Raw genomic sequence first — 8,495 nt, 5'->3', positions numbered from 1 at the left:
GGCAGGATGGTAGCATCCAGTAGCAGGGGCAGATCCAGAAAAAGTGCAGCAGCAAGATGACATTAAAATTGTTTTATTAAAAAGGTTAAAATGGGGGGGGGGGGCAGAGCCAGCTCTGCCACTGAACGGTCGCATGTTACGGTAGCTCCAACTATATCCTATAACTAAAAACATATTTGACCGTTCAGCTTAACTTAATTTGGGCAGCTAACCTGTCAAACGCTTCATAGAACTGGAATATATAGCCCAGAGTCTAAGAGACGCTAGCAAGCAAAGGTAATCTACATTGTTCTGCAGATCTATGCACTGAAACTGCCGAGAAACGGCCATCTTCCAGCCCACGTGGTGACATGGAGGACTTACCAAGTCGTGAGAGCATAATACTGGATCTATTAAGCAACAAGCTTTTGGAAGTTGAGCATGAGGTGATCTTATCCCATACTATGAGCGCTGATAGCCCTGTGTTGGCAACTTGGAAAAATGGGACTCGGAAGCGAGAACTAACTCAAGTTTTGCCCGGGAAACATGAGGAAGCTGAGACTAATAGAACCCCAGCCACTCTGGTAACTGAGGGCACAAAAATTGGGTCTGCCGAATACCTAGAGAGTATCCTGACTTTGGATGACCCAGATACAGGGCTTGATGACGGGGTGGTGCTGCCGAAAAGATGGCATCAACAAGGCAGCCAGCTGCCAAAAGTACCTACCTGGCGTGAGCGGCCTCATCTGCCAGATGCGACCTTGGAGCTCTGCGGAGCCCTGATCATACGGGAGACAACTGCCTTTGGAGTGACTGTGGGTAGAACCGGGAGAGGAGACCCTGCTGCTGAGTCTGGCCCGTTTTCTCAGGAACTATCTGACACCCTCTGGCCTTCTGAAGTGGCTGCAGAGTCATACTTGATGTCCTTTTTAGATGCAAATTTTCTCTCACATAGTATTGCACGCTTTTGCTTTATCTATCTACATGGGTGCACATGAATGACCCTTGGGATCGGGAATCGCCGATTTCCACGTGGGAGAACTTTGCAGGTGGAGTGGTCCTCTCCGCATGTTTTGATTGACTGTGAGAGATCTGGAGTTGGTTAATACATTGCTGGCTGTGTGTTGACAGATTGCAGCTGAAACTTATATCCCAGACTAGATTGCACTTTTGGTAGTCCCATAATATTATATATGGTTCATCGATAGCTGTGAGCAGTTTCTCCCTAATTTTATGTTATGTGTATCCCCAGTATACTGTTTTCCTGCTCTCTTACAACGACATAGTACAGCTTTATAAAGCTATATGTATACATATACTTAAAAAACGTAATTATATAGGTTCTACAGCTACCCAGGGCTTTTCACCCTTTAATTGGCTACTCCTGTTTTCTTACACATTCCATGATATTGGTAATATTTTATTTATGCAGACAAAAGTGCATTAAAATAATCTTGTACGCATTATTATAAATCTTAACCTATGTGAGACTTTGTGGGATGTAAGAGGGACTCTGAGAACTTATGCATATAGAACGTTTCTATACCTATTTTTTGTTTATAGTGTTATTTTTACAAATTGCTTACTGCAGGTAGTATCCTGTATAGTGACATATGACTATAAGAACAATTTATGGAGGCCCTCTATTTGAGACCCATGAGTATAACAAAATACCAGACAATAGAGATCTAGATATTAGGGTTATAACATATGAGGAACCTGTACTCACATAGCTGTAGGGCATAGGGCCCATGCCCATGTAGCAGATTTATATCCTATTTAACACTCAGGTTTTCATAAATTATGTTTACAGACCCCTCCTGTAATTTGGACGGTAGCTACAGTTGGATCTCCAATAACAGGCATGTCTAGTTTTGGGTTATTACATATCTACTGTTGTACTTTTCTCACTCTAGAATTGCTGCAAATATGGTTTAAACCTAGGGATATCCAGGCAGATCTGTGTATATTCCCCACCTATTCATGGGAGAGTTCATATCCCCTCCTTGTCCCATATATATTTACAGTGTGGAGATCACCTCTCGACTGAAGACAGATAGATACACCCCACCCCCAACTGCATCTTCCTAACCCATACTTTTAAACGTGACTCATAATGGAGTACCCTATTGCTAGAAGACATAGCTATTTAGTGGGGAATTTAATGAGTTTCATTGTTGTTCATATATGTTAAATCTTGAGGATGTATTCCCACTTATAGCTAAATATACAGTTTAGGTATTTGTATATTATTAGAATTACCTATTGGGACTAATTAAATGGACAGTCTAGGCCAAAATAAATTTTCATGATTCATATAGAGCATGCAATTTTAAATAATTTTCCAATTTACTTTAATCACCAATTTTGCTTTGTTCTCTTGGTATTCTTAGTTGAAAGCTTAACCTAGGAGGTTCATATGCTAATTTATTAGACCTTGAAGCCCACCTCTATCAGATTGTATTTTAACAGTTTTTCACTACTAGAGGGTGTTAGTTCACATATTTCATATAGATAACACTGTGCTCGTGCACGTGAAGTAATCTGGGAGCAGGCACTGATTGGCTAGACTGCAAGTCTGTCAAAAGAACTGAAATAAAGGGGCAGTTTGCAGAGGCTTAGATACAAGATAATCACAGAGGTTAAAAGTATATTATTATAACTGTGTTGGTTATGCAAAACTGGGAAATGGGTAATAAAGGGATTATCTATCTTTTAAAACAATAAAAATTCTGGTGCAGACTGTCCCTTTAAGTCTCAAGAAATTGCTGGCTCCGTCCCCGTCCCCCCTCATACTTTACTGGTTAAGCTAAAGGGATATATCCCCACTTTTACACCCTTAATCCCTTTATATGTATGTTCCATCTAAGTGGCTTTTGCTAACCCCCCCCCCCACCACTGCATAAATCAAAAGGAGGTCCCAATATTATCAGAGCCGCTATATAAGACTACAATGACCACTCGTATAGTATATACACATGAAATATATTCTTGATCACTAATACTCTGTTTTGCTGCTATTACACAGCAGATATGTTCGAATGTTATTATTTTATTGCCAATGAGTGTAAATGCTGAAGCACTGTTCTACAGTGGTACTGATGCCTTTTGGTTTTTTTTTGTGTGGCACAGATGTCATTGTATTGCATATTTTCTATGTTTATGAAAGAACCTGTTTAGGAAAGAATGTGTTCCTAATTCTGTATGCCTTTAAAGACCTCAAAAAAAAGTTAAAACGTATATGCATTTGTGATTGGCTGGTGGCTGTCACATGATACGGGGGAGTGGAAATAGACATAACTTCGCAATTTATTTAAAAAAAACTACTATTCATTTGAAGTTCAGACTAAGTGCTATTGCATTGTCTTCTTATCATGCATTTGTTGGTTATGCAAATATACTGTATTGATTGGTCCTTTAAGGTTGTGTGACTCTGCTTGAGACTGTACCCTGAGGACACTGCATGTGGTGTGAGCTCTCCCTTTAAGACTGCATGCACCACCTGTCTTTGTGAATGCTGTGATCTGTCCCTTTAATACTGTATTTAGAGTGCTTTAAGGCTGTATTTATTGTGTGAGTGCATCTGTCCCTTTAAGACTGCGTGTTTTCTGTGTGTGGTGTAATCTATTTCTTTAAGGCGTGTACCATTAAAATTGTGTGCAGTTGTCCCTTTAAAGGCTGTGTGCCTGTCTCTTTAAGACGGTGCCCTTTTAAAGCTCTGTTCGCTAAGGTGCTTCATGGGTCCCAGTAGCTAACAGCCCCAAATGTGTAATTTATGTGACAGGGGTAGTATCCTAAAGGGCTTTTGTCAAAGAGAGTGATTTTTGTTCATGCTGCAGTAAGGTGTCCTGTACCTTTTAAGGAGGCATAGAAGATCAATTAGGCCTTAAAGGGACATGGATGTTAAAATATTTCCTTCATGATTCAGATGGAGAATACAATTTTAGACAACTGTCCAATTTACTTTATTATTTAATTTGCTTCATTCTCTTGGTATCCTTTGTTGAAGCAGCAGCAATGCATTACTAGGAGCATTGGGAAAGCCAATAACATGAGATATATATGTGCAGCCTCCAATCAGCATCTCCTGAGTCTACCTAGGTATCCCTGTCAATAAAATAATTCAAGAGAACAAAACAGTTTAGATAATAGAAGTAAATTAGAAAGTTTCAAATTGCATGCTCTATCTGAATAATGAAAGAAAATGTTTTGAGTTTTATGTCCCTTTAATGCCTGAGGAGGAGTCCGGACTCCAGGGGAGAGGTGCCTGGTACTAGTCTGAAGGATACACAGCCTTGTGTTTGTCTCTCAGACTGTGTATGGTATCAGCTGTTCTTTTAAGACTGTGTGCTTTGGGTATTTGTGCTCCTTTACCAATAAGATTGTGTGTGTGTGGTATAAGTTGTCTTTTTAAAGGGACCCTTAAAACCTTCTGTTTCCATGTAATTATCATTTATTTTTACCATTTATTTTTAGATTTTAATGTTATTTGTTTTTTTATGTATTTATCTAAGCTCTGCTCAAATATTTTTAATTGTCAATGTTACCCCTAAACCACCGCATACTGAATGCGGTGGTAGTCGCCATGTTATAACGCACGTTGCATCCGATATCCTATTGACTTGATGTGCACTCTCGTATTCACTACCGCGAATGCGCATACTAAGCAAAATGTTTGCCGCATCTATGAAGCTCGTTCTCAGTAACTTCATAAACGAGCTTCATAGATTTAGTGGATTGCAACCATTTTCACTGAATGATAGCTGTGTGAGAGGACCGGCTTGTCAGTGCTAAGCCTCAGTGATTATTGTTAGCAGGGACTTTAAACACTTGTCCTTAGGATTTTGTGTTTTTTGTTTTATTCATAAAGTTTTTTTAGTTTTTAAAATGCAAATCCCTTTTTTTTATTTTTTTATTATAGGTGTTCCAATTTTTGTTTTTTTTACATTTACTTGCGCTTTCTGTTTCTGAGCGCTCCATGCCGAATCCGTGCAGACGTGGATGTGAGTGGACAAAACCGGAAGTCTGTGCTTATTGCTGTGAGCGCACAGGAATGTAGACATCACGCTCACAGCATAACTAAAAAACTACTGCTGCTATAAAGTTTGCAGCTATTATCTTTATTTTTTTTCTCAAGAATATCTTTTAAACCGGCATCAGCTAGTGTTTGCTATAAAGCTATAGCTAATACACTTGTAAGCTAATCATTCTTTTTTACTCTGTTCATAATGTAAAATTCATTCTTGTGGTGTGAGGGAAAGAGGGATAGGTAGGGATCGCCCAACACACTGTTCAGCGAGGCGGCTGCTGTCTCAAATTATTGTGGTATCTTCAACACTAAGCTGTGTCACCCTTCTACCCCTCTCCTTTCTCTCCAAGCTCCCGGGATCCCGCTCAAGCCATACATTTTTTTTTCTTTCCTATACCTTTCAGAGTTTGTTTAGATCGGACCCTTTGCAAATCTTCTCCTTAGTTTTTGATTTGCGGCTTTGACCAGCAGCTCACGCTCTCTGTGCTCCTCATGTTATAGCATCAGTAGCTTGTCTAATTAGCAGGTATTAGGAAGATCATAAAAGATACTGTAGGGAATGCTTCATTTGTCTTGTTTAGGAGTAGGGAGGGGTCAGCTATAGTGTTCTGTTCTGCGCACACCATGGATAATAATTATCAGGCAGCCATATGATCATTATTATCCATGGTGTGCACAGAACACTACACTATAGCTGACCTCTTCCCTACTCCTAAACAAGAAAAAAAAGGGATGTGCATTTTAAAAACTAAATCAAAATCCTAATAACAAGTGTTTAAAGTCCCTTTAAAGGCTGAGTGAGTTGTGTGCATGAGTGTACGTGTCTGACCCTTTAAGGCTGAGTGCATTGCTTTGAGAGAGTGCAAGGTTGTGTGTGTGCACATACAGTGATCTGTCCCTTTTTAAAGGTTGTGTGCATTGTGTGTATGCCTACCCCTTTAAGACTGAGTGTGGTGGTTGTGCACCTGTACTAATATGATTGCATGTGTGTGGCCCTTTTAAGTCTGTGTTGTGTCTGCTGGTCCCTTTAAAGGCTGTGTGCATTGTGTGACTGCGCCTATCCCTTTAAGACTGAGTGTTGCTTGGGTGCTTGTGCGCCTTTACCATTAAGATTGCATGCATGTGGTTTGTTATCCCTTTAAGTCTGTGCGTGTTGTGCCTGTCCCTTTAAAGGCTGTATGCATTATTTGTGTATGCCTACCCCTTTAAGACTGAGTGTTCTTTGGGTGGTTGTGCGCCTTTACCATTAAGATTGCATGTGTGTGGTGTGTTGCCCCTTTAAGTCTGTGTATGTGTGCCTGTCCCTTTAAAGGCGGTGCGCATTGTGTGTGTGTGCCTGTCCCTTTAAGACTGAGTGCTCCTTGGATGCTTGTGCACCAGTGCCATTAAGATTGCTTGTGTGTGGTGTGTTGCCCCTTTAAGTCTGTGTGCATTGTGTGTATGCATACCCCTTTAAGACCGAGTGTTTCGTAGGTGGTTATGTGCCTGTACTATTAAGATTGCATATGTGTGGTGTGCTGTCCCTTTAAGTCTGTGTGCGTGTTGTGTGTGCTTGTCTCTTTAAAAGCTGTGTGCATTATGTGTGTCTGTGCCTATCCCTTTAAGACTGTGTTCAGTGGGTGCTAGTGCACCTGTACCATTAATATTGCATGCATGTGGTGTGCTGCCCCTTTAAGTATGTGTACGTTGTGTGTGTGCCTGTCTCTTTAAAGTCTGTGTGCATTATGTGTGTCTGTGAATATCCCTTTAAGGCTGAGTATTCCTTGGGTGCTTGTGCGACTGTACTATTAAGATTGCATGCGTGTGGTGTGTTGCCCCTTTAAGTCTGTGTGCGTTGTGTATGCTTGTCCCTTTAAAGGCTGTGTGCATTGTGTGTCTGTGCCAATCCCTTTAAGACTGAGTGTTCCTTGGGTGCTTGTACGCCTGTACCATTAAGATTGCATGTGTATGGTGTGTTGCCCCTTTAAGTCTGTGTGCGCTGTGTGTGTGTGCTTGTCCCTTTAAAAGCTGTGTGCATTGTGTTTGTGCCTGTCCCTTTTAAGACTAAGTGTTCCTTGGGTGCTTGTGCACCTGTGCCATTAAGATTGCTTGTGTGTGGTGCAGATATCCCAACCTGCAAAAGTTCATTTCAGGGAGGTGGGTTCACCTGCTACTGCGCCGCCACCCCCCCCTCCCAGTTATATATTGGACACCTTGAAACCCTAAATAAGATAGAGACTTATCATTAAAGTAGCTTCCCACTAAAGTCACATTAAAAAAAAGTAGCTTTATTGCACAACCGCATACAACAAACCTATTTTTCAGTGATCGTACGCTTGTTGAATGCTTAAATATTTTAGAATATGAAGTTTAATTACGTGCAGTAAATAAGGTAGTATTTGTGTTTTATTTTATTAGAATAAGTGGGGGCTTTTTGGTTACTGATGCAGGCTTTGAGGGGTCTATAACGTCCCAGCAACTAAAGGCATTCCTAAAGAAACACTTTTATGGATTTGGGCCACATTGGATCATGGTACTTGGAATTTTAGGGAGATTGCATTCCATTTGCTGGCATCAGGGAGCCGCAATTACAATCAGGGAGACTCCCTGAACTTCAGGGAGAGTTGGGATGTCTGGTGGTGTGTTGCCCCTTTAAGTCTGTGTGCATTGTGTGTGCGCCTGTCCCTTTTAAGGACTATGTGCAATTGTGTTGCATCTATCCTTTTTAAGTCGGAGTGTTCCTTGGATGCTTGTGTGCCTGTACCATTAAGATTGCATGAGTGTGGTTTGTTGTCCCTTTAAGTCTGTGTGCGTTGTGTGTGCTTGTCCCTTTAAAGGCTGTGTGCATTGTGTGTGCGCCTATCCCTTTAAGACTAAGTGTTCCTTGTGTGCCTGTACCATAATTTCATGCATGTGGTGTGCTGTCCCCTTAAAGGTACATGAAACTCACAATTTTTCTTTCATGATTTAAGAAAGAGCATGCAATTGGCTCACCCATGTGCATTGATATTTCTTCAACAAACGATATCTGAAGAATGAAGCAAATTAAATAATAGAAATAAATTGGAATGTTGTTTAAAATTGTATTCTGTATCTGAACCATGTTAGAAAAAAATTGTTTCATGTCCCTTTAAGTCTGTGTGCCTGCCCCTTTAAGACTTTGAGAGTGTGCAAGGTTCACATACTGTGATCTGTCCCTTTAAGACTGTGTGTGGCGTGAGTTGTCTATTTAAAGGCTGTGTGTGCATGCCCCTTTAAGACTGTTCCCTTTTGCTTTTGGAGATATAACCAGTCCTGCATTATTGTTGGTCACTCCATACCAATTTTTAAAGTTAAATATTGCTGTAAATCCAAGAAAATAACTTACATTTAATTAAATGTTGTTAAATCTGCAGCTCTGCTAGAAAAAAAAAAACATAATAAAAATGAACTTCGTCAGAAATTCACTTTTCATCGTGTAGTGTTACAAACAAATAAAGCATGTTTAAAAAAAACACAGGAAAAAAAA

This window comes from Bombina bombina, chromosome 3 (genome assembly GCF_027579735.1).
Source record: "Bombina bombina isolate aBomBom1 chromosome 3, aBomBom1.pri, whole genome shotgun sequence".
Classification (NCBI taxonomy): Eukaryota; Metazoa; Chordata; class Amphibia; order Anura; family Bombinatoridae; genus Bombina; species Bombina bombina.
This window is presented reverse-complemented; position numbering follows the sequence as displayed.